At 39.8% G+C, this 27,814-nt stretch overlaps 1 protein-coding gene across 2 annotated transcripts in view; it reads right to left on the bottom strand.

Annotated features, from left to right (window-relative positions):
* The window catches only part of NOD2 (nucleotide binding oligomerization domain containing 2), a 1,141,123-nt gene that overhangs the window by 786,376 nt on the left and 326,933 nt on the right, over positions 1–27,814 (bottom strand). For both annotated transcript variants that reach the window (XM_044081989.1, XM_044081990.1), the window contains exon 2: positions 11,836–11,969. The gene's annotated coding sequence lies outside the window, so the exon portion shown is untranslated. The remainder of the gene's footprint in view (positions 1–11,835; positions 11,970–27,814) is intronic.

Raw genomic sequence — 27,814 nt, 5'->3', positions numbered from 1 at the left:
GGAATTATAGCTAAACTCATTAAACTTGGTATAAATCCCTACGTCACAAGATGGGTTGCCAACTGGCTCACTGACAGAACCCACACTGTAAAAGTTGCAGAGTCCAAATCTGACCTCAAAGCAGTGACAAGTGGAGTACCACAGGGTTCCGTCGTGGGGCCTCTCCTGTTCGGTATCTACTTCTCTGAAGTACAGGCTAACACAGAAGGCCTCTGGCTAATGAAGTTCGCAGATGACTGCAAGGTAGGAGCCATAGTCAAGTCCCCAAATGATGTGGACATCCTACAGAAGGGCCTCGCTGAGACAGAAGCCTGGTGTTAGAGCCATGGCATCAAGATCAATGCCAAAAAGTGCAGTTTCATCCCCTTTGGTAAAAACTCTGTACCCATGAACTACCACATAGGCAGCGATCTACTTAACACCGAATGCGTGATAAGAGACCTTGGGACCCAGGTGGACAGTAATTTTTCCTTTGATAGTCACATCACCACAGTAGTCAGGAAGTCCTTCTATGTGGCACACCTCATCATAAAAGGATTCTCATCCAGGAAAAAAGAGGTCATTGTTCCCCTCTACTCATCACTCATTAGACCCATTATAGAGTACAACACACCTATTGGAATGTACCTTACAAGACATCTGCAGCAGCTGGAAAGGCCACAGAAGTACGTCAAAAGAGGATTAATGGCCACAAACAAATGCCCTACACTGACCGCCTCAAAAAACTCCAGCTTTACTCTGTAGCATATCGCCTACTCTGAGGTGATCTCTGCCTAACATATAAAGCTATGTCAAACCCAGAGCTGTTGTCTACACCTAAAGAAATCCCAATCCCTCCGAGCTACACACTCTATGGACCTAAACCTTGTCACCACAATGAACAGGACACGTTGGAGGGATAGATTCCTATCCCAGAGACTTCCTATACTCTGGAACGAGCTACCCATCTATTTCAAGCAAGTTCTTCATTAGCACTCTTCAAGAAAAATCTTGATGAATGGATGGGAAATAGGAAATACACCCCGGGGATCACTTCTATGTCTCTGCTGGACTGTGGCACAGGAAAATAACTTTCTTGGGTGGCGTAAACTATGGAACCTTGCTGGCTAGGCTTACATAGGCCCTTGGGCCGATAGCCTAGTACCTACATACGAATCTATGAACCTATATGTAGCCATGGATCTACTTCATAAAATCATAATCCCAGATGATCGAACATCACAACTTCAAGACCAAAAGGACAAAACATCATATAACAAAACTTTAAAACAATGAGTTCAAAAACATCGAAAACCGGGAAACAACTGAAATGTATAATTTCTACCTTCATTCACTTTTGCAGGGGGGCTATGCCCTCCTTCATCCCCTCACAGGCCCTTGGACCGATAGCCTAGTACCTCCCTATGAACCTATGAACCTAAACCAGATCCTTACTAGATGGGAAAGAGCAGGAGAGATTTATTTAAAGGGCTAAGTGAAAATGTTTAGTAGTATACTATTAGATGACCTGCAGTGGTGCTGCTTTCTGCACAAACTGCTAGCTCTTTGAGCAGATATGAACAGTGGGAGACTATGGACAGTGTTTTCTATAGAGGATTTTAAATTGGAGAGGTTTGCTTATATACAAGGCATGGGTAATCATGTTTGCATGATGCGTAAATGTGAGGCTTTTATACCAGCAGAATGAAAGACTTTTACACAGTTAAGTCCTCAGGCCAATCAGATAAGCACACAATAAGCTAACGTAGGTGATGCAGGTACAGAAATCACTTAAGGAGACAATGTTTATATATACTTTTAATACCCCCATGTTTAGAAAAAGAAATGGAAAGTTATTATGCCTAAAGAAACTCTTTCTGTAAGAAGTGAGATCTACGTGACTGACCACAGTACGTAAGGTTTACTTCTTTATATTAGACTTGGCAGGGAAATAGTGAAAATTATACTGATTCATAGACTTTTAGTGGTTGCTTTCTTAGGGATAAATGAAGGATTAGTAGGGAGGAAATCCGTCTATGTCTGGTGCAAGAAATATGGCTGTTGAACAGGCAAAGTTTGTAACACCAAGATGTGCCTGATGGAAGTTAATACCACAAACTGCTAGCTCTTTGAGCAGATATGGAGACACTCATCCATGATGTTTAAGTTTGCAGAACTGGCAGATTCAAAGGAAGGAAGGAAGGATCAATTTCTGCCTTTTGAAGTCATCTTGAGAGTAGCTATCATCTATGCTATCTAGAAAGTTAACAGACAGCTAGAGGAAAACATTAACAGCACAGCAATTGAGACCAAAGTGAAATAATAAAGCTAAATACTTGACAAACTCATGACTCATGATTGTGGTAGAATAGTCCTATCATAAAGCCACCCAGAAGCAATGTTGTCAGACTTGAATCTGTGACTACTGCTAGTACTTTATGATCCAGGCTACAACAATGACCATTCTCAAGGATGTCCAGATTCCACTGACAGCTTTGTTAGAAGTGTTTTGCTACAAGAAACCTCAGAGTGGAGATTTGCACTGCATACCAAAAGAATGGGAAATCCAGTCTGATGAGGACAAAATGTGGTTGTAAAAATTACCTGGGGAAAGCCAAACTCTAGGCAGCAGATGGGGACTCATGGGTAACAAAAGCATAAAGGAGACAATCTGCCCATGGCTTATATGTATTTATAAGGCATGCAGTCAAAAATCACCATAGAGTAGTCCAACAAAATCAAGCCAGAAGACTACATGTATTAGCAACCAAACAAATTAGTCAATGCATTAGCTAACTTGATTAAGGGAAGCCATATTATATACCTCACGGGTGAAGTTGCAATTTCCCTTCCAATCATCAAAACTTGACATAAAGGTGGCTTAGATGTTATGCTGTTTTACACAGAAGAAAATATTATTCTATGGGAAATAGATGTGTTGTGTTATCTGTCATGCTGGCATCCACTGTTTATGCAGCAATAAAGACAGAGTTCCTTGGTATGAAACTTCATGACATCTACTTTGCAAAGCTGAAGATCATCTAGTCAAACAGGGTTTTTCATAGCATGGAAGGCCAAGCAAAGGTTGTCATGCAGTAGCCTGTATGTGACAGCATATAGCGAGAGGGCTTTCAATATATCTGAGTATCTTAAAGGAGCTTAGTCTTGCAATTTTCTTAGATAAAAACGTTTCAAGCCTTTCAAATTAGCTGAAGTGTTTACAGAAACCCATACTAAAGAGGCACTGTAATGATGGCAGGCATAACAATGGATTAACTAAAAGGAATTAAGACATCCCTGGATCTACAGGATATTTTCTTGGAAATTAATTGGTCAAGGTAAAACTATAGCAGATACATGGTGGTCAAAGGAGAGCTCATTATTGATGAATGCATCTAGAACTCTAACAACCATGCTGGTTTTAAAATAGATATTACTTATATAATAGGAACAAACATACTCTTGTTTCCCTAACAAGACTATGCCGCAATATTTAGCAGTAACCATTTGATATTCAAAGACTTGTAAATGCAAGCCCCAGAATACAGAGAGTGAATAAGCAAAAATGCAGATTTGTATAGACCAACTTTGATATTGCTCATTCTTAGAATATTTCCTTTTCTTCAAGTCATGGCAATCTTGTAATCAGTATATATAAGTTTAGGAGGTGTTAGGGGCTTGCCCTCCACATTAGACAGGCGCATGGGGGACTGTATTCATGTAAAAAAAAAAACTTTAAAAGGAGAAAAGTGATACTTAACATTCATTTTTCTGCTGCACTCATTTACAAGTCTCAGAATTACATCTGAGGGCCTTATTTAGCACTGGGTTTTGAGACCATGATCAGCATGCCAGATATCGTTATGGTTCAGACGTTAGCAGTGTATTCCAGATCAGAATAAGTCATTCTATCACATAACAATTTGACTACATGACAGGATCTATGACTTGGCTCTATGGAAGAGGAAGAAGATCATCTCTCTGTACTAGGCATCCACAATAGATGCAGAGAGGTCTACCACACGAACATTCCACTTGAAAATGTACAATTCTCCCTTGGATGATACGAGAATTTGTGAGGACAAAAAGTCATGAGGAAAGCCAGAAAATAATTTGTACCAGATATGTGGACTGCTAAGAGGCAGCATTCATGATTCACTGCCCTTTCTCACAGAAACATGATCTTTCCACATAGTAGGAGCCCACGCCCCATGTTTCCTTTTTAAATCAAACCACTGACATACTGTATGAAAGGCTCAGGATCACAGACAATGATTTATGGTTATCAAGAAAACGGCATTACATTTTCATAGATAAAAACTAGGAATCATACCCATTATTTTTAAGTGAAATTTCGAGTCATTACTGTTATTTCTTGTGTGTGCGTGTATGAAACAAAGAAAGAGAGGCACACACAAAATGAAATTAGATTCTGTGCCCAAAATTCTTAAAGTAAGCTGATAGTATTGCAACTAGCAACTATGGGAAGAAATACCAGGCTGAACTGAATGAGTAGTCAGGCCTAAAATGTCAAATGCCATGACAATACCATGTTTTACCAAATATTCAGACAGTCCAAATTCAGGATTTGCTCATATTACCCCCTTCCACAAAATGGATGAACAAGGTCCCTGAATGGCTACAGATCTCTGGAGGAATGGGGAGATCACTCTGGGGTCCATTTAGATTGCATTCACGTCTAACTTGTTGGGGACATAATAATTCATCATGATCTATGCACCCTGAGTTGCGGCAGTGGTAATAGTTTAGCTTTTGGCCTTGGTTAATGAAAGGGAGGCCCCCACAAATAGGATGGTATGGTGGGCCCATTGCAATATAACCTACAACAAAAAAAATGGGGAAAAAGATAGTCATACAGGGAATCAAGCTCCTGGGACCACTGTGATTTCATTTCCTGCTTAAGACTCCTATACTTAGGCAGGCATGACACACTGCTGGGATGACAGCTGTCAAAAGGCCCATACAATCACATGACAGGGTAGTTTCTGGATGGAGCCTGGACTGCATAAACCAGGGAAAAGACAGTTGCTAGAATTAAGATGTGAAGCATTCTCTGAAAAGAGAGAAAGGTCTTTATAGTTGCTGTTTGGACAAGGCATATCAACAGTGATACAGTAAACCTCCAGACACTGGACCCAACCCAGTTTGGTTTCGTCAAGGGCAAGTCATGCCTACTCAACCTGATGGACTTGTTTGAGAAGGTCACCAAAGCAATGGATGAGGGCAAAATGGCTCACACTGCCTAGCGTGATCTGGCCAAAGCATTTGACACAATAACCCACTCGAGCATTGTTGATAAACTCAGGAGATTAGGTACAAACCCATATGTCACCCATTGGATAGCCAACTGGCTCACAGACAGGACCCAGAAAGTTAGAATTGGGGAGTTTACCTCTACAAAGAGCCCAGTCACAAGTGGTGTCCCTCAAGGATTGGTCCATGGACTGCTCCTTTTTGGCATTTACTTGTCTGAAAAAAAGGCCAATGTCAATGGTCTCTGGCTGATTAAATTTGCAGATGCTTGCAAATTAGGAGCTGTGACTGAATCCCACACTGACACAAATGTTCTCCAGGAAGGGCTGACACAGACAAACAACTGAAGTCCGAGCCATGGACTAAAACTAAATGCCAAGAAATGCATAGCAGTATCCTTCGAAAAGTCATCCACCTCTTGTTACTATCGTATTGACAACACACCCCTTAGAGATGACCCAGTAGTCAGGGACTTAGGGACACACACAGACATTAATCTAACCTTTGACCATCACGTATCTACAGCAGTGAGGAAATCATTCTATGTTGCGCAACTTATAAACAAAGGTATGGCATCTAAGTCCAAGGAGGTCATTGCTCCACTGTATTCAACATTCATCAGACTTACCATTGAGTACAATGCCCCCTTTGGTATGTATCACACCAGGCATATCCAACAATTGGAACATCCACACAGATTTCTCCCTAAAAGAATACAGGGCATAAGTATGCAGACAACCTCAAGGCCCTATCCCTGTATTCTGTCTCCTACAGGCTTTACAGGGGAGATCTATGCCTGGCATACAGGGCATTGTCAAACCCCACTCTGATGGACCTCTTGCATATCCAGAGAACAAACAGCACCAAAACTACCCATTCTAAAGATGTAAACCTTGACTGTGATATAAATAGGACCTGCTGGAGAAACAGATATGTATCCCAGAGACTACCCTGTCTCTGGAACAGGCTCCCCATCCATGTGAAGTAGAGTTCCTCCCTAACCCAATTCAAGTGCAACTTGAACAATTGGATGGGGAACATGAAATGCATCCCTAGTTTGGCACCTATGTCTCTAATGGACACATGCAACCTATAAATGGTTCATTTCCCAGGGCCCTGCTTATAAATATTTCATATCCCAAGCCCCTGCTTGCACTTATCATAGGTTCATAGGTTCATAGGTTTATACTAGGCTATCTGCCCTAAGGCATTTATAAGCCTAGCCCAAATTTTTGTGGCTTACGCCACCCCTTATATGAAAAAATACTGTGCCCATTAGTTTGTTGTGCCTCTGTCCAGCAGTGACACAGAGATGATTCCCGGGGTAAACCTACGATCTCCCATCCACAGGTCTAGATTACTCTTGAACAGAGTCAGCGAGGTGCTCTGACTCACATGGACCGGGATTTTATTCCACAGCATAGGGAGTCTCTGAGTGATAAATCTATCCCTCCAGCACGTCCTATTTATATCCGTGCTAAGGTTTAAGTCGCTTGCTCTAGTGGTTTTGGTGGATTTGGATTTTTGAGGTGGAGCATGTCCATTAATTCCGGGTTGGACATGGCCTTGTATGTCAGGCACATGTCACCTCTGAGCAGATGGTATGCGACTGAATAGAGCTGGAGTTTCTTCAATCTGGCAGCATATGACAGATTTTGGAGTCCCTTTATCCTTTTGGTGAGGAACTTTTGGGGTCTCTCCAATTGCTGCAGATGTTGGGTGAGATACATCCCGAATGGGGCATTGTACTCGATCATTGGTCTGATAAGTGAAGAGTACAGGGGAACAATGACCTCACTAGATCTGGATGTGAATCCCTTCATGATCAGGTGGGCAATGTAGAAGGTCTTTCTAACCACTTTAGCAGCGTGAGTGTCAAAAGAAAGGCCACTGTCAACCTGGGTCCCCAGGTCCCTGATAACCTCTTCTGTGCTTAGTGGATTGCCACCTATATGGTAGCTTGGGGTTACCTTGTTTTTCCCGAAGGGTATGACTATACATTTTTTGGCGTTTAACTTCAGGCCATGGCTCTGGCACCAGCTATCTGTTTCCGTGAGTCCCTTCTGAAGGATATCTGTGTCCGATGCACTTTCCACTATGGCCCAGTTTGCAGTCGTCTGCAAACTTTGTCAGCCAAAGTCCTCCCATGTTGGCCTGTACTTCTGAGAAGTAGATGCCAAACAATAGGGGGCCAAGGACCGAGCCCTGTGGGACACCACTTATGACCGGCTTGGAGTCTGACATAGCGCCAGCAACTCTAACCCTGTGGGTTCTGTCCTTAAGCCAGTTTGCAACCCATCTTGTGACATATGGGTTTACATTTAAGCTGGTAAGTTTTTCTACAATACCCGAGTGGGGTATTGTGTCGAAAGCCTTTGCAAGGTCAAGGTAGGCTGTATGGACTGCTTTTCCCTCATCAATGGCCTTGGTGACTGTTTCGAAGAAGTCGACCAAGTTCAAAAGGCATGATCTTCCCTTGACAAAGCCAAACTGGGTCGGGTCCAATGTCTGCAAGTCCCCTATATCTTTGTTTATGAGCTCCATTATGATCCTCTCCATAGCTTTGCAGACTAGACTTGTTAAGCTTATGGGGCGGTAATTACCAGGGTCCGTAGAGGCTGCCTTTGTGGAGTGGGACCACAGTTGCCGTCGCCACTCCTTGGGCACGTATCCTGTGGTAAGGCTGAGATTAAACAGCTGCCTTATGTGCGGGTTTAATTCCTCATTTAGCTTGTAGCACACAGCCGGGGACACCATCCGGTCCCATTGATGCTGTGTTTTTAGCTTTAGAGAGAGCAGCTTTCACCTGCGCATTTGAGATGTCCGGGAGGCTACACTCGGCTGGGATAGTTATCTCTCCTTTAGGGGGGGAGAGGGGGGTGAAGTTTGCACTGAACCTGTCTGCCAGTATGTTGGCAATGTTTGTGGGTTCAGTGATTTTTGTATCATTTTGGACTAATTCTGAGCATATCTGGGAGTTTCCACCCAGGTTCCTAACATAGCTGAAAAGGCCTTATGATTGTCCTTTGAATCCATCGTAATTTTCCTCCCAAAATTGGCCTTAGTTGATTTTATGAGTGCTCGTATTTTTTACTAATAATGATCAGGGTGACTTCCTTTTATGGATTTTGTTCTATCATGTAATAGCTTTCTCCTCTTATTGTAAAGTTTGTTAATGGCTGGGGTCCACCAGACTGGACGTTTGCCCTTTGTGGAAAGAGTCTTGGTTTTATTTGGGATTGCCTGATCCATGCAGTCCTGGAGGTGTTCATAGAAGGCATTTGTAAGGGCTTCCATAGCTTGGGTTGTGGTTTCCACTGGCTCAGGGGCCTTGAAGGATACCACACCAGTCTTGAGTAGTGTGAAGTTTGCTTTAGAGAAGTTCTTCACTATGGTCTTTTTAGTTTGGGGTGGGGCGGGATGTGGATTTCCAGTGAGATTAGTTTATGATCAGATCTCACCAATGAGGGATATACTTCGGTGTGGAGCATTTTGTCCCCATGTTTGTGACAATGAGATCTAGTATATTTTCTCCTCTCGTGGGAACAGTGACTAGCTGTTCCATGGCATTTGAATTTATGAACTCCAGGAACCGTTGGGCTAGAAAGTTAGGGCTTGAGTAATGTTCCCAGTCTATATTCGGGTAGTTGAAGTCACCCAATATGATGGTGTTTGGAGATACATTTATACCCCCCAGTGTCGTCAGGAAGGCTGTGTGGGGTTCCTGAGTTTGAGAGGGTGGCCTGTAGCATGCTACAATTTGTAGAGAAGTTTTGCCTATGGTTAGTTGCTCCTGGATGGTTTCCAAGCTTGCGTTGCCACCAACCTGGAGGTGTGGGTATCCTTTATGAATATGGATACATCCCCTCGTTTGTGGTGTGGTCCGGGTTTTGGGGCCGGAACGCATGATATGAGGTAAAACCTAATAGTGCCGGGGTGCTCTCAGGAGCCTTGAACCAGGTTTCAGTTACAGCACAGACATCGATGTTCTCCATACTGAGAAGGGCCTCGAGTCGTGCATTTTGAGATTTAGACTTCTGGCATTGAGCAGCATTACCCTCAGTTTCTTCCCATTTTGTTTTCTAGGGTGGTAGGTTTAGAATTTGAGCCTTGCCTAAAAGGCACTATGGGGGTGGCAAGAGCCTTAGCCAATATCCGAATCCCAGGGTGACAGGTGCAAGCCGTCCCTTGCGAGCAGTGTGGCTTGTCAAGCATGTCATCCCAGGCAGACAGACACTGGATCCCCTTTGAATGACACCAGACATTAAGCCAATTGTTAAAGCTGATCATCTTGTCTCTATATTGTGGCATCATTCTTGGTGAAGGAAGGATACTGCTCAGGGTTAGGGTCATACCTGCCTGGGCTACATAATCAGAGACCTCCTCTATGTCTCTTTTCATGTAGTCCAGGGAGGTACGTCTCAGGTCGTTCACACCAGCATGGACAATGACTGTGTCATATTTGTACTTGCCATGGAGTGACCCGAGTGCTTGTGTTATGTGGCGGATTCTAGCGCCCGATAGGCAGCTTACTGTGACCCTCTCCTTGTTCAGCCTGGTGAGTGGGACGTCAGTGTGTCTGACTATGGAGTCACCTATGACAAGTATGTTTGGTGTTGTATTTGGCCTTAAGGGCTGTGACTGCTTTGCACACTGCTTTTGTGGTTTATGTGTTGCTTGTGGGGTGTCTTGAGGTAGCAGTTGTTTGGGTGTCTGCTTTGGAGGCCTCTGCTGTTTAGGTAAATTTTACACAGAGCCTCCGAGTATGTCTTTGTGTGTTTATGTGTTTGATTCAGTGGAGTGGTAGAATTATGTGAGGCTGGTTTTGTGGTGTGTGAAGTTGCCTTCTCCTCCTGTCTGGTCTTGCCAGTCCTGAGTTGAGAGAGCTCAGCCTCCAGTTTGGCTAAATAGCTGCATCTCTCAAGTATTTGTGTTATGTGGGAGGAGGAGAGGGTTGTCTGTGTACATGAGGCAGTTATAACATTGCCTCAAGATTCCCAGATTCACCAGCTGGACCGGAGAGGAGATTGACAACTGACCTTTGGACATGCTAGAATAATATTGGGAAATCCTTAATTGAAAACAAGGGCCAGTGGGGAATGAGGGTGTAGTGCTTTTAATTTTTAGTGCTGACTTATATAATTGCTTTAGTGAGCAAGTGCCAGGTAACTTGAGTGCAATGTGTTACAAGTAACTAAATGCAAAACGACAAACAGTAACTTTCTTTCAAGTGAAACAAGGAAATAAGTACAGTAAGCAATGCAGATATCACTAGTGATCCACAGAAGCGCTGAGAAGTTGCATATTAGGTGGAATTAGCTTCCAGGGAAATAACAAGCAAACAAACAACAAGCATATAAACAAAGCTAGATTCAGCAGGCCTGGATCTAGTCTATGCTAGAGCAAACAAGGTGTACCAATTTCAGTAAGATACAGTTCAAATATTCAGGCACTATAAACCTTTAACCAGAAATTCCCAGCTCAGAAGGGCAGAGTCCAGCCTCTTCTCCCACAAGAGTGCAGACCACGAACCTTCTTAATGTAAAATAACTGGCCTGAAGCCCAAGTGCTTAAACCAGAACTAATACACTTTCAGAATTACAGACACTGAGCCTTCAGTCAGCAGTTCCCAACTTAGAAGGATGTAAGCTACCTGTCCTGCCACAACAATGCAGACCACAAACCTTATTAATGTAAAACAACTGGTCTGAAGCCCAAGTGCTTAAACCAAAAGGCTTAGAATGATAGCTGCACTTTAATCAGGTTACTACCAAGCAGTACTAAATACAATTGAATACTTTTAAGAAGGCCTGGGTTCGTGCTCTTGTGGGAGGAGAGGCTGGACTCTACCCTTCTGAGCTGGGAATTTCTGGTTAAAGGCTTATAGTGCCTGCAAATTTGAACTGTTTCTTACTTAAATTGGTGCGCCTTGTTTGCTGTAGCATAGATTAGATCCAGGTCTGCTGAATCTAGCTTTGTTTGTATAACTTGAGCACTAATCCAGGCCTTCTTTTTTTGTTGGAGAAGGTTCCCCTGCACCCCAGAGGCAGGAGTGTGCAGTTAGAACTTGTCTGATTGAAGACTACAGGACCAGGGCTCAGTTTTGAGATTTTTTTACTGGTTAATTGGGTAATTTGTTTAAAAGCCTTTTCTGATTGCTTGTAGTCATCTAAAGCTGTTTTAAGTGTATTTTTTTACTGTTTGTAGTCGTTTAAAGCTGTTTTAAGTGTATTTTTTACTGTTTTTGCCTTATCTTTTCAAAAACACAATTGAGTAGTAGTACCAACTGGGAATTCTGCTATAGTTGTCATAGTGTAGACTAGACGAAGCACTAAGGATACACTACATGTACTGGAAATTAAGAGGCCAGGCTTGATGTCAGGTGGGAGTAAGTCAGATTCACTAGACTGGAATGAAAACAGGCTGGCTGACTTTACATGAGGATGCCAGGACACTTCCATAATGCCTATATCACTGAATGCATCAACGGGTAATAGTTCAGTATGATATGCTGCACAGGAAGATTTCACAGAAACACAATAATTAACAAGATGCTTAAAGAAGTTAGTGTCGTGTACTGACCAGCTTTAGATGAAGAACCAGACTCTCCATTGTATTCTTGTTCTCTTATCACCAGCTAGCAGTTTCCTCATCAGTGTGGCACTTTTCCAGATCGTAGTTCAATAAAGAACAGTTGAATTGGTTAAGTCAGGCACCTAAACAAAAAAATCAATGACTTAAACAGAACAAGCAAACAAAGAGGCAAATAACATGTACTTTTCAATAATGTGCAAATAATAACAGATAATTCAGAAAAATAACAGACATGATTTGTAAACAGGAATTATCGGCTAAGAGTGAGTGAGGATTCGAATCTTATTCTTCTACATGATAACATTATAATACAAAATATGGATTATATATTACAATAAGTTGTACACAAATTATACACAAGATAGTGAAAATGTGATGCATTCTAGAAATATAAAATACAAACAGTGAGATGCAGAAATCACCCAGTGTATAAATACCTGACAGTATGTCATCTTAGCAATAATGTAGTGCACACAGTGCAGCAATTATGCTCCACAAAAAGGAAAAATACATGCTCGTTCAGCACATTTTCGACATCAGAAAGGTCCTTAGTGAGCTTTTGTTAAGCATCCCCCAAGAGTTGTTAAAACTGGGTTTTGGACCAGGGATTAACACCAGACAATGCCTGCTGGTAAAAAACAGGGGCAGAAGTTAAAACAGGTTTAAAATCTGTTAAGATACTTTAGTCTGCCACACTTAAAAACAAAAAGTGTGGTAGAATAAAGATTATGACAGCTTTCAAAGCTGTTTGTACTTCAGGGGGACACGTTGTTTCTGCTGCTGTGTATTTGGCAGCTCTGAATGATTAACCGGCTTTTGAAAGCTCAATGTACTCATCTTCCTCTTTCTCTACAACATCCTATGCTCCTATACATTTTTTAACTAGTAGTACATGGAGCAGGTTATGTGCCATGCACTACAAAAAATGGTGATCACATCTCACTGAGTACAACCCGTATAATATGCTCTTGGCATGGATACTAAGAGTTATCTTTCAGGCTTCACTCTTAAGGTGAAAATCTGGACATCCATGTCTCAAAAACAAACTGGTCATGATTAATCAACACCATATTAAATATGGATATTTTAAATTCTGTAACCTAATGTCTCACACTTGGCATTAGAAGCTCTTACAAGCTTATGCCCCTTTCAAAGTTCCTTCTTTTGTACTCAGTGCCATATATCAGGCAGACCTCATTCTGAAAATGATATAAGCCATCAGTCCCAGTTTTCCATTTCTCATGAGAGTAATGCAAGTTTGTACTATCCAACAGAATTTATGCCTATCATTTCAACTGCTACTACTCTTAACTTGACAAGGATTTTGACACTTGTTATCACCTAAGAACAGTGTATCACCTAAGAACAGTACACTTTGACCAAGCTTAATCACATTTTGTGCAGATCTGCAGAGTCCTTCTAAGGCTAGGATTCCATCGATTCTTCTGTCCCCTGGGTTATTGCCTTAATTACCTAATTTTTTAGAAACCTGACTTCAGTCTGGACTTGTACTCCCCCAGAGTACTCATAGAACAGCCTATATTTATCTAAACTTTTTCCATAGCGTGTTTCCTAGCTTTATTTTTTATCTTAATGCCACTAATGTCCCACAGAATTCTGGCCTTCAGTGCTGTACATACAAGTCTAAAAGATGTCTTACAGTCTACCATGTATCTGGTTTTAAATATTTCATTTCCTACTGCTACACATAAAACCATTTCTAACTTGCACGGTCCTACTTTTCTTTCTGAATTGCTCTTTCCATGCACACACATCTCTTACAGTTAGTACATGGAAAAGCTTACTTTAATGTCTTTCCCTGTTGTTGACCTCAGTTCCATTTCTCGGTGTGCTGCTATTCATTTATATATGATCTCTCCCCACAGAGCATAACTGTTTGTATTCATTTATATTTGGCATCCCCACAGAAAGCATGTGCTACTATTTATATCTGACAACTCCTCAAAGAATGTCAAGAATTTCATCACTTCTTGGATACTGCCCTTCTTAGAGGTCCTGCTATATATGTCATTGTTGCAGCTTTGCTAGCATTTGTTCATTGGGCATCTCTAATACTAGGGTCTGTTGCAGCTATTTTGACTCGAATTTCTAAGTTGCATTGTGAGTCACTTGTCTTTCTATCTTGACATGGCATTTCCACATTATTTGCCATCTATCAGCACTTTTTTTTCTCCATTTCTGTTTCAGAAATTTCCCTTACTGTTTGTTGCAGCATCTGTTATGCTGGTATTAAACTACGGTTATTACTGGTTCCAGAATGCTATATCTTACATTAGGGATTGAGAGGGTGGCCTAATAATGAAGGTGTTTACCTTACAAATACAAGGTGCAGGGTTTGAGTCTCACAGGGGATAATTGGCTAGGCTTAAAATGGCTTACAAGGGCAATTAGCCTAATACTAATCTATGAAACTATTCATATTCAAAACAAACCAGATTTAAACATCATTAATCAGGCAGTACTCCCAGATCACAAGGAATAACAATTTATTTATTTTTTTTGTGCACATATGAAACCAGACGTGCATGATCACTGATTAAAGATCAAACTACAGTCCCTTAAACCCAGTGTAATTGCTTTCAGGATGGCCACATAACCTAACCAGACTTACTCCTCCCACACAACTCCTCAATGTACTCATCTGTCTCCTCTGTTCAAGGGCCCACTGGGCTTGATTATCACATGTAAATGCAATAAATAACCTTTGTTCTCATTTGCAGATGAGTATTTGTCAGTATTGTTTTCTGCTTCATGTTCTTTTCTGTAGACACGTTTACCACATTGTTGTGATTGTATTAACTAAGGCTTTGTGTGTGAAGATGGTTAGTAGTGACCAATGCAAAATTCTGATAAAATTAAATTACACACACACACACACACACACACACACACACACACACACACACACACACACACACACACACACACACGTCTGTTTTATTTGAGCAATGCAGGTCCAGATGGAATACATTTTGTTGAATGTGGACTACTGAAATAGTGATGCACAAAAAACTGACATGAAAGCAGTGATAGAAATATCTTGGAAAGGAGAAACCATGTTGCTGAAGATGGACAAGGGCCTGGACCCCCATTCTAATTTTGAAGATATGATACCTCATGGAATGGGGAGTACTTTTCAGCACTGCAACACAAAACAGTCTTCTTCTCCTGACATAGTGGGACCTTAGAATTACAATGTAAATTCAACTGGGGTATAGGGTGTAATGTCACTTGTCTCCCTGCAACACTCTTGGAGCTGGTATGATGTAAGAAGTGCAGTATAATTAACAGGGGATGGGGTGAGGCAGTTTACCCCCTTGCAAGATACCAATGCTGCTGTCTTCAAGAATTGCTTTTATGTAGCTGTATTCCAGTAAATGCACTGCTTTGTTAGATTTTTATTTATTTATTTTTGTTGACCAGGTTTTTAGGAGAGACCTGAGGTGTGTTTATATTACTTATGGAACATTTTGCCCAAAGCATTAGTTTAATGTCTCTTCTAAAGGGCTACACACTCAGGATTATGTTCTGCCGTGTCAGCAATCAATATTCCTGGCGTGAGAATAGAACTCATAGCCTTCTGCACCAAAGGTGAGTGTACTATCTATTGAGCCACTAACATTGCTTAAAAAAAAAGGAAACAAATAAATGATGTATTATGTTATCTGAACTGGTAAATGAGCCATGTGTTGAGAAAGAACACTTTCTTCATTTGCTACACATCACATGATGCCAACCTGTATATTTACATTGCCTTCAGTGTTTCCTATGGCTATTTATCCAAAATACAAGAAGATGAAGATGACACAATAATTAAAGATCTGTTATTTAATGCATCTTATTTTAGAGTAAGACATGCCAGATCTAGCTTGAGCTGATTCAGCTCTCTATGCCAAAATGAGGACTAGGTCAAACGAGATTATTTACAGATAATATTTTGTTATTGCCAGACCAAACAGTGCCGAAATTGCATAACTGCTTTATTGTATAATTATAATAAAGTAGTAGCTTGGGCATGTTTTTTTTAATTTTTTAATCAGAGTCAAGCTAGACATCTGGCTGTATACCAAGTTAAAATTCAGGCCTTGCCCTATAATAATGCAGCTGTGCTGAAAGGTAAGACTGATATAATTATGGTAACTGTTAATTAAGACTTGGTAATTAGTTGCCTCACAATCCTCTGTTCATAAAACAATGCCAGCAAATTTGTGATCTATGCTCTGTTCTAATTTCCTGAATTAACAGTCTAAAGTAGAAATTCCATGTAAGGGAATGAAGCAGGAACCTGGACACACTGAATACTACAAGGTTTAATCTTATAACCAAGTATTATTAAAATTTAAAAGCATGCATGGTTCGGGAAAAAAACGTTAACCAACCCAGTTAAATTGCACCCTGTAAAAAAAAAAATCAGTGTCGCCAAATTAAAGTATATAAAATAGGATTCTATAGCACTTAAATGACATTTTTATAGTTTTTCATTAGGTAAAGTGAGCCTGCATCTCTCAACAGTTCTGTTATCCTTCTCTATCGCTGGGATTCTGGAAGTCTTAGGAGGACTACAAACATTATTTCAGAAACTTTCGGCTTAGACATCATTCTTGAAGGTGTAGCCGTATACCAATGTGGCAGTCTGGAGCAGCTAATGAGCCATGCCACTCCCACAGAAATAGCCATGACTCCTGATTTCTGAGAAATGCTTAGCTGAGAAAAATTTTACTCTAGGAGGAAAAAGTGACCACCATCAACACACAACTATCACCCACTCACTCCTACAGAAGTACTGATGGTGCTGGAAAGTCCAGAGAAGTGCCGTTGCGGGAGTCATAGTATGCTTCTGTGTGTGGACATGTCTGTATAGGTGGTAGGGGTACCCCTGTGTGTGTAGGGATTTTTTATTAATGGTATATAGAGGCTGCTAGAGAGAACACTAGCACAATCTGGTCTGACAGTGCACTGTTCGATTTAAAGACAAGTTGTTTCCCATTGTGGCTATACCATGTCCCTGAATCACAATGTTTCTCTGTCACTCTAACTGACCCACCTGCATTGGCAATTATTGTGGACAGAGATAAATTCTGAGAATTCCTGGGTATACTTACCCTCTAGTTCTGCTACTTCTGAGCAGTCCTCTATCCCCACCAACCATTGATCTCACTCATGTTTCTATAATATATATATATATATATATATATATATATATATATATATATATATATTAGTGATAATGTGAATATATGTTAGCATCATGCTGCAAAATGGAACTCAGTCTCATGCCTTCACCCAATATACCCCTCATTTGAATATAAAAGACACATCACAGTGACAACTCTGTATACTTTCTTGGCTGGACTACATTTCTGTAAACAACAATAGCAGTAACAAAAAGACATTTCTTTGAATGTAGTATGTCTCATGTGACACTGACCAGCTTTATTTAGATGCTCTCTATAATTAATTGTAGAGGTGCTCTATAATTATCAGGGTAAATAACGTCCATCACATTCTCAGTAATGTACACTTTTTTATTATTTCATTTATTTTTTGCATTAACATTTGCAAAGAGGAAAAACCTGGTACAGTAAAAGTGATTACTTTAACATCTTAACTAAAGTCTATAAGCTAATGTGTTATGTCCTTTCTGAACATTTTTCATCAACACACTAACACAAAAATGGATCATCAGTGTGAAGCAAAGTGGGGAAGGCTACAGTTCTTGTATAATTTCCACTGCCCATAAATAAATTATTTAAACTAAAAAATGATGCCAAACCAGAGGTACAGTATCTCACGCTACACTGCTGATACTAAACAGATATGAGTATTTAAAAGAAAGCACACATATATGAATCACTAAATAGTTCCACTTGATATCAGCCAAAAAATGAGAAGAGATGAATCCCTGAACAATTCAGGACATTTTGACCTCAGGAGCATGGAGGAAATATATGCTGCTATCATGGGTGTGGGCCTACACCAAGAATAAGATTTGCACTGAACACCCAACCAAGCAGTCTTTTGCCAAGCTCCCCAGATACCCTTCTTATTTATCATTCTTTCAGTTTTAGTGCCTTTCAGTGCTCAGTGGCCCATAGCAATTGTATTCTGAACAAACTCTTAAATTCACAACACACACACACACACACACACACACACACACACACACACACACACACACACACACACACACACACGCACACACTTCCATTGAAGGCTGGTAATACTCCCCAACACTTCAAGCTTCTGTCCTACCCCAAGTAAACTGTTACCACTCTAGATTACCTGACTTGGGAACTTACAGTTACTGTTCCCCACTTGTTAATAAGCCAAACAATTATAAACACAAATAGTAGTATACACCTGTCCAGTCTATTCAGTTAAAGGTAGAAGACCGCAGCTTGTCACAGTTCTGCAATAAACACCTTCTTAGCAATTAATAAATCATTAAATAGACTAACAGTCACAGGCTTTTTAGAAATTAATATTAGTTACTTAATAATGCCTTACTCAGTACAATTAAAGGTTAGAGATGCACAGAAATATAAACTTGCACAAGGAAAAACAAAATTAATGTGAACAAATAAATTGCAAGAAAGAAAAATGACTGTCTACAATTAAACCTTTTCCTAGCTTTCTTTTAACTAAAAGAATTACTGAGCCCTAAGATACACTGCTTAATTTTCACAAGTTATCACAGGCAGAAACATAAATGAAGAAAGCAAACAAATAAATAGGTCTATACTTCATAAACTCCAGAGCAGCACTTCTCTTTTTGGCTTTCTGTTCACTCATCCAATTTGTTTTATACTTCATAATCTGCAGATGCTATTAAGCTGTTTGACATTTACCTGCTAATGAGTTTGTTTTCCTGTTTTTGGCTGGCTATCTCATTACAGAATTTCCAGTTATGTTTTTGTAGCTCACAGTTTCTTGACCTAGGAATAGTCATATATCTGTTCCATATGTCTGTTATACATTGCACACATTATGTATAACTGCTTTATTTAAAAGCAAAGTGAATTTTCAGACTTCAAGCTATACACACACACATATATATATATATATATATATATATATATATATATATATATATATATATATATATATATATATTTGTTATATATTGCACAGAAAAGGTCACAAGTTGTCACAACTTTTTATGCAACTGAAAAACAACATATTGCAGATTTGAGTGCATACTTTAGTTTACCTACTGTACACTTTAGGTTGTTAGTGCAGCTCAGTAACTCTGTTGCATCTGACACAGAAAGCAGTGTCAGATTTTTTATCAAATTCTCAATCACAGTGAATGTACATATAACAATCCATCATCATAGCCCAGTCTGATATCATAAAAAAGTTCTAGTTTAGCTTTCATCAGGTGAGTATTAATGCCATATAGCAGGTAATAATTGTATTCTCAGCATGCTGCCTGCAGGACCAGTCTTAGATGAATTGCATCTCTAGGCATCTCCTCCTGCTGCCCACTGCCCCCTCAAATATCTAATACAATGCCCCAGTGGTCACTACCCCATCTTGGCCAACCGCACCATCTAGATTACTTTTTTTACTTTCTTTTCTCATAGTCAGTCTTACTCTTCATTTTTTTCCTACACTGATTGATTCAGCACACCCTAGCTATGCAAGTTTACACTGTGATAACTGTGAAGAAAAAGCTGCATTAAGTAATAGGCTGTGGCACTCTCATAGGCCTAGTGGGTTCTGGATGCTCCGAGGTGCATTTTAACATTGTTTAAGAAACCCTCTGATCTCCCAATGATCTGAACAAAAAAAACACAAGTATTTGCTTGCAACCTTGTCATTCGTTTGTTTCTAACACATATAACAAGAAGGCTTGGGGTTTCGTTTAGATGCTTTAATACATACAAACACATTAGGATGAATAGCAGCATCATTAAATACGAACAAACTAATTAACAGACAGACCTTACACACATACATGCTTACATCTCAACAGCTAACTACAAAATGGCAGTCAGACTTGCATGTGCTTAGTTATTTATACACTTGTGCAAGCCTTTGGATAGCTTCTTAAAGGTACATATACACACATTGATCTACATCCTTCCTCTCAAAAATATTGCCCTGTATACAAAACAATATCAGAGTTAGGCATGCATTGTTATAGACATTAGAAACACAACACAATGTTCATGTCCAAGAAAACACTACAGGGCTTGAACATTGTCTGGAGCTTACATCTCGAGAATGGCTGTTTGCTTAGAAGGGTCTGGTCATAAGCCTGAAGTTGTAAATAAATGACCAACATAATTAACCTCATGTATCCTGAATTTGGATTTGTGTGTGTTGAACTTAAAATTCACTTGACGTGCCCTTTCTAGAACTTTTCAGAGGTTTATGTCAAGTGCTGCTTCATCACTACCTCCTACTAGTATGTCGTCTACTATGACAGCACTAGGATACCCAGAAAAAAAGTTGCTCCATTGCATGGTGAAATACTTCACTTGCAGAATTTATCTCAAATGACATTCTCAAAAATCTGTACCTGCCAAATTGAGTACTGAAAGTAGTGAGCAATAATGATTTTTTTTGTCAAGATGAATTTGCCAAAATGAACTCTTTGCATTTAATTAAAAAAATTAGAGGCATTTGGCATCAAGGCTGCAACTTCTTCGACTGTACTCATTGGATGATGAGGTCTTTTTAGTGCTTTATTCAAATCTTGAGGATTAATACATATTCTGATGTTATCTGAGCTTTTCTTATGAGTTACCACCATGGAAGATACCCATTCAGTTGGAGTTTCAACTGGACAATCACACCTTGTTGCATCATTTTTATCTAATCCAGCTTTGACTCTGTCCTGCATAGCTATTAGAACTTTATGTGTTGGCCTGATAACTGGACCTACTGCTTGGTCTACCTTCATGGAGTACACAACTGGAAGTTTGCCTAATTTGTCTTCAAAAAGATCAGCATAGGTACAAAAAAATATGCTGGGCAAAATTAGAGTAGTGGTCTTTTTAGCTAAATTAGTGGACTTCCTTATTAAATGAAAACAGTCCCATTTTCAAACTCTCCCTGAGCCCTAATAATGACTTGACGTGCCTCTTGACCACATAAAATAATAAGCGGTAGCTTCTTCCAGCAGAGTAACATGACAGCACTACTGACCCTTCGGTTTGAATTTCTTCACCTCCATAAGCAACAAACTTCGCACACCTTGCCAAATCAAGCCTTTCACTATGACATACTCGAGCAAATGTTTCTGTAGACAACAATACACATGGAAACTGTGTCAACTTTGAACTCGATGGGTTTGCCATTTATCCGAACAGTACAAAATACTTCATTATATGTCCTTAAATCTACTGCATTGGCTGGTTCATGAAGCAGTGACACACCATCCACATAAAAGTAGAGTTGCCACTGTCTAACTGATCAACTAATTTCTTAAAATGTTCCCTTTTAATAAAAGAATGTGGGCGTTTTGATTTACAAAATCTTTTGACATTATTCCATTTATTACATTTGTGGCATTGTTGACCAAAAGCTAAACATTTCTCCCTTTTAGATTCATGACGTCCACCACAATTACGACAGCTGGCAATGAAACTAGGTTGGGGCATATGCTTTGAGTTTGCTGAATCACTCTTGTGTTTCCTTGAGACCGTGTGAACTCTGGAATTTGCTGGAAAGTTCTGGGGTTTACCAATGAGTGCTGCAGGGGTTAAGGTTGCTGCCATGTGCTTCAGCCTGTTTCTTTTAACCATGTGCTGCATACTATCAATATGAGCTTTGTCACTGTGCCTTCTAGATCTATTCTCATTTGTGAGCATATTTGTGTGGTTTTCTGAGAGCTCATATATCTGACAAATCTCAATGGCCTTATTCAAAGTTAAATCACTGTCACGAAGCAAAATCTTTCTCACAGCATCATTTTTAATACCACACACAAGTCTTTCTTTTATCAACTTATCCCTTAAGTCACCAAATTTGCACATTTTAGCCTTATTTCTCAGATCAGTTCCATATACTGCAAAAGTTTCAACAGACGTTTGATCCCTTGTATAAAATAAGTGACTTTACATTGTAATACTTGTCTGGTGATTACACATTTCTCTAAATTTACATTTTAAGCACTCAGGGTCTTCCCTTGATTCAGCCGGTACAACAATATGAACATTTTCCCCCTCTCTGGTATAGACAGCAGGTGCATACACAAATGAGCGTTCCCTTTCAATGGCTTGTAATCCAGCTAAATTAATTAGAATAAATGCCTGTATATGGTCATCTTTATCAGAAAATACAGTCTGCATGAAAATGCTGTACTCTTGCTCACTCTCCAGGTTTCAGCAATATTACTGTCAAACACAAGTGCATTACGTTTTCAAAATCCATCTGCCATGCCCACAAAGTATAAACAAACATATTGAAAATATGGTTCTTGCAATTATGTATGAAAAAATCTGTTCTGTGAGTTTGTAACAACATTCAAATGCACAATAAACTCTTTGAAATACTGTGTTTTGTGAAACATGCTCTGTAATGGCTGTATTCTGCAAAATATGCCCTGTAATTTATTTATTTTTTATTTATTTATTTATTTGCAGTTTGTTTGCCAGGATAGTCCATTAGGCCATGAAGAGCCCGTTTTCAATGGAGTCCTGGGGGAAAAACTCCAGAGTAGTACAGAAAATCAAAGTAAATGCAGACAGTAAAAAAACATAATAGTAATATACAGAATACAAAAATACATACATAATAGTGCAGAGAATCAAAGTAAATACAGACAGTAAAAATACATAATAGTAATACACAGAGTGCAAAAAATATATGCATTTTTTTTTTTTTGCTAGAGCTGTAGTTCAAAGACACACTAGGAGTTTATATACAGAAAGTAATAGCTTGTGGAGGGAGAGTGAGGTAGGGGAAACTATGTAGGATGGGAACAAGAACATTCCCACCATGAAGAAAGGTATGAGTGCAGTAAGGATTTGAAGGCAGAGAGACTATTAGTGGTTTGGATGAGAGGTGGGAGAGAGTTCCAGTGTCGTGCTAGAGAAAAGGATAATAGATGTTTACCTGGAGGATGGGCAGGTTTGTGCAATTTTATTAGGTTTTGTGATTCAGACCTTAGACATCTGTTAGGTTGATGCATTTGGAAAGTAGAGGCAAGAGAAGGGCATAGAGAGGGGCTAAAAATAATTTTGTGAGCTTGGATCAGTTGATTATAGGTGAGATAGTTGGGTAGCTCAAGCCAGTTCAGTTGGTGTAGGGAGATACAGTGATGGGTAGAGGATCTATGGCCGGTTGCAAACTTTGAAATTTTATATTAGCAGCAGGCAAGTTTGGACTTGAGGGAAGATTGTAGACTAGTGAGGATAGAGGCTCCATAAAGGAGGGAAGGGATAAGGTAAGTAGAAGCTAGAGCAATCCTGGAGGGAGGAGAGATATAGCGACTGTGGTGGTAAAGTAGGCCTAGTTTCTTGTGTGTTTTTTTTGATATTTGCATGTATGTGGCTATCAAATTTTAACTGATCGTCAATGAGGACTCCTAATAGTTTAGCGGTGGAGACTATTTCGAGGACAGTATTAATGTGGCTAGTGATCGTGAAGGAGGTTTTCTCGAGAGAGGTGGCTCTAGATGGGGTAAATATTATTAGCTTGGTCTTGTTTGGATTGAGTGCCACATGGTTGTCTAGCATCCATTGTTCAGTAGATGTGAAGGCATTCTGGGTTAATTTTGCTAAAGAGGAAGTAGAGGTATCAGAGCAGATTATTGTTGAGTCGTCAGCATATTGGATACGGTTACAGTTAGGAATGGCATGGTGAAAGTCATTTATGAAGATAGTGAAGAGTAGGGGACCCAGAATTGAACCTTGGGGTACACCTGTGGGACTGTTTAGGAAGGAAGAACTAGCTTTTTTCCACTTGACTGCTTGTTGCCTGCTTGATAGGCAACTTGGGAACCAGTTGATAGTAGAATGGGATAGGTTATGTTTAGAACGTTTAGCAAGGAGGAGGTTGTGAGAGATGGTATCAAAGGCCTTTGAAAGGTCTAAAAGGAGGGTGGATATAATGTGACCAGTGTCACGGGGCTTTATTAACAATTTCCAGGAAGGAGAGGAGGGCAGTTGTGGTGCTGTGGCCAGGTCGGAATCCATGTTGTTTGGGAGAGAGAAGGTTATTACTTAGAAGATAGGGTAGAAGTTGTAAGTGGATGCATTTTTCGAGAAGTTTAGAAATGGGGGATAAGATAGCAATTGGTTGGAAGTTGGTGATGTTGATGTTGTTTCCTCCTTTATAAAGTGGAATAGTAAATGATTTTTTCCAGAGCTGGGGGACATGGCCCTCAGAGATTGATCTATTTATTAGTATAGAGATAGGATAGGCTATGGCATCTGCTGAAATTTTTAGGAAGTAGGAGGGTATCTCATCAGGGGCATTGGAACATGGTTTCAGTTTTAGAAGTAGTTTCTTTATGCTGGAGATGGGAATAGGTTTGATGGAGAAAGGAGCAGGTAGAGGGCTGGGGTTACAGGATGAAAAAGGGGTGTGGGTAGGTATGTATGGAGGAGTAGAGTTATTGGAGAATGAGGATGTTAATTTAGCTATAGAGTCAATGAAGATTGAGTTAAATAGAGTCAATGAAGAATGAGTTAAATTTGGAGGCTAGTTCTACGTCGGAGGTATTGGGGTCTGGGCATGGGTTTTCTTTTTTACCTGGGTTAAGTAGAGAGACAATTCCATTCCAGAATTTCTTTGGGTTAGTATTATGGTTGGTTTGGAGTGTGTAAAAGTAAGCTTTACGATCTGAGGTAATACTTTTTTTGCTTTGTTACGAAGCATTTTATATTCATTCAGGAATGTGCTGGTATTAGTTTTATGGAAGACTTTCCAGGCTTTATCACGGAGCCGCATGATGTGTAAGGTTCTCTTAGTAAGCCATGGTATGGGGTTGCTTTTTGTGCGTTTTGTTTTCCATGGGGCAAAGGAATCAAGCAGGTGTAAGAAAGTTGTATTAAAGTAGGTGTCAGCATGATCAAGAGACAGGGTTTTTAAAGGATTCCAATTTGTTCTTTTTAATACATCTGAGAATTTATCAGGGTTAAAGTTTTTTAGGTTCCGGGTAGAGGTATAGGTATGGGTTAGATGAAGGGATGAGGGAAGCCGATGGGTAAAGGTGGGAAGGTGGTCACCTAGTGTGTCTGGAAGGATGCTGCTATTAGTGAAATAATAGGGGTGTGAGACTAAGATCCAGTCTAGGGTGCTCCCAGAGAGGAAGTCTTTGGAAGGTCTGGTTGTTGAGGAAATGAGTTGAGAGAATGTATAAAGATTGATATTTATGGAGTTGTTAGGTGATTGAATTATGGCCCAATTAATGTTAACATCACCCAAAATTATGGTTTCATTCATAAAGTTGGAAGAAACCCAGGAGATAATGTCTTCTAGGATTGGAATATTGTCACCAGGAGGGATATAAAGGGTGATAATACAAATAACTTTATGGTTGTTCATATGAAGAAGTGCGGGAAGTAGTTCAGCATTACCAAATTTGGGAATAGCTTTGGAGTGTGGAGTAATTAAAAGGTTAGAGGAGCAAAGTAGAGCTACTCCTCCCCCTTTTTTGTGTGTTCTATCTTTTCTAATGATAGAGTAGTTGGGTGGAATTAACTGTGAATCTTCTATATGGGGTTTGAGCCAGGTTTCAGAGCTGGATAAGATGTCTGGTTGATTATGGCGAAGCCAGGCGTGGAGATTGGGGATTTTATTACATATGCTTTGGGCATTTAGTGCTGTGAATTGGAGAGACCTACCAGTGGGATGAGGAGGATAGGATGGGGAGGTAGAGTTTTGTTGGGGGCAGGGTCCTGGGTTTGGGTGTATGTCACCAGAGATAAGAATAGAGATAAGGTGATGAATATGGTAAAAGAGGTGTTTAATTTGTTTAGTGTCTAATTTGTTGATTGTAAGGTTAATTGAGAGAGCTAGTGTAGAAGGGACTAAAGTTTGTGGGATTACTTAAGATTTTATAGGGGAAGAATATAGTATTGTTGATGAAGTAAAGGCTAGAGGATATGCTGGATACAGGGGGTACATGTATAAGGAGTGAGGTAGTAGTGTGGTATGCGGGTGAGTGATTAGTATAGAGAGGTCTGGTGAGATAGTTGAGATACAGTAAGGTAAGAAGGAGTAGTATTTGTGTTGATAGTGTGACAAGTTTGAAGGACATGGTGTTCAATTAAGGATGCTTGGAGGTAGGGTTTAGTACGAAGAAATTGGGGGTGGACTATTATTAGAATTGTAAGCAAAACAATGTGGGAAGGTTGACAAGAGTTGAGGGGGTTGGGTAAGAAGAGGAAGTTAGGTAATGGGTGTGGTCAATAATTTGATAGGGTAGTGGAGGAGGTGGGTGGGATATATGTAAGTATAAGTGTAGGCGTGCTGGGGGCAGGTGGAATTTGGGGGCAGGGTAGGGGAGTGGAGTGAGCCCGCAGGGCGAATGGAGCAGGTAGAGCCAAAGGAAGGAGAATGTGAGGAAAACAATCAGTAGAGTGTGAAAGTCTGAAGGTAAGTTTGCAGTGATGTGAGAATGTGAGGAAAACAATCAGTAGAGTGTGAAAGTCTGAAGGTAAGTTTGCAGTGATGTATAGGAAGGTAAGAGACTTACAGAGAAGTAGAGTTGTAGGTAGATATATAGATGAAAGACAGTAGAAGAAGGTAAGAGGCTTACGAAGGATAGAGATGGGGTGTAATGGCTGTACTTTTGTGAAATATGCCTTGTAATGGCTGTACTTTGCGAAATAACTTTACTGTAACACTGCATAAACATGCAAACATGTTATACATTTCTGATAACCTGAATATCTTTGCCTAATACGAAAATACATGCTTTGCAAAAATGCAGTCGTTTCCCTTTATTTTATTCGTTTTATGCAATTCAGACTTTACTTCAAACATTTTCAGTAGTAATTTTCTATATTTTTATCAATATCATACATATTGGTTTATACGAGTATCGTTTAGAACATTCTGTATGCTCCGTTTCATATTTTATGAAAAGGAAATAGTGTTGAGCAAGTTTTAATATCTGAAATTACTTTCTGACCTGTTTTGCAAACTTTACACATTTTAGGGGTGATCCACTTGTCTATCTATATTCCACCAGCTCTAAGCAAGTGCCTTTAGTCATTTTAGCCATGCTGCCTCTAACTTCATGCCCCTTTGATATGCCAGTTCTGACTCCATGCCCTTTAAACATGCCACTTCTGGTACCATGTCACTTGTTCATCTCTAACATATATAACTAGATGGCTTGGGGTTTTATTTAGATGCTTTAATACACAGAAACGCATCAGGATGGATAGCAGCATCATTAAATATGAATAAACTAATTAACAGACATACCTTACATACATACATGCTTACATCTCAACAGCTAACTACAAAATGGCAGTTAGACTTGCACATGCTCATATTTATACACTTGCGCATGCCCTTGGATAGCTTTTTAAAGGTATATACACACATACTGATCTACAAACCTTTCAACACACCCTAACTGATCAAAACTACGCCTTAATAATTAAATTAAGTTGGGGGTCTGCAAGCCATTAAGTGCCCAGAAGTCACTGAATTATAGATGCTGTGAGGTGCACTCTAGACCTTTTCTCCAACCTTTTTATTCAACAAAAATCATAAGTAAAGAAAGAAATTCAGTGTTACTTTAAAAAGCAGTACATCCATGGTTTATTTGTCACTTTGCCATTCTTTCTGATTTATTCAATAGCAGTACACAAAGGATGCATAAATCATATGTGGGCATAGTATATGTCTCTCTACCCCCCTCAAAAATAAGTATATAGTTGTCTTCAGTGTGTCCCCCTCTGGTGTTAAGACTGAAATGAAAATTAAGGCATAAATGGCCAGTCATAAATTTTTTTGTTGCTGATATCATATC

This window comes from Protopterus annectens, chromosome 8.part1, assembly GCF_019279795.1.
Source record: "Protopterus annectens isolate FY-2018-M chromosome 8.part1, PAN1.0, whole genome shotgun sequence".
In the NCBI taxonomy this organism is placed as follows: domain Eukaryota; kingdom Metazoa; phylum Chordata; order Ceratodontiformes; family Protopteridae; genus Protopterus; species Protopterus annectens.
This window is presented reverse-complemented; position numbering and strand designations above follow the sequence as displayed.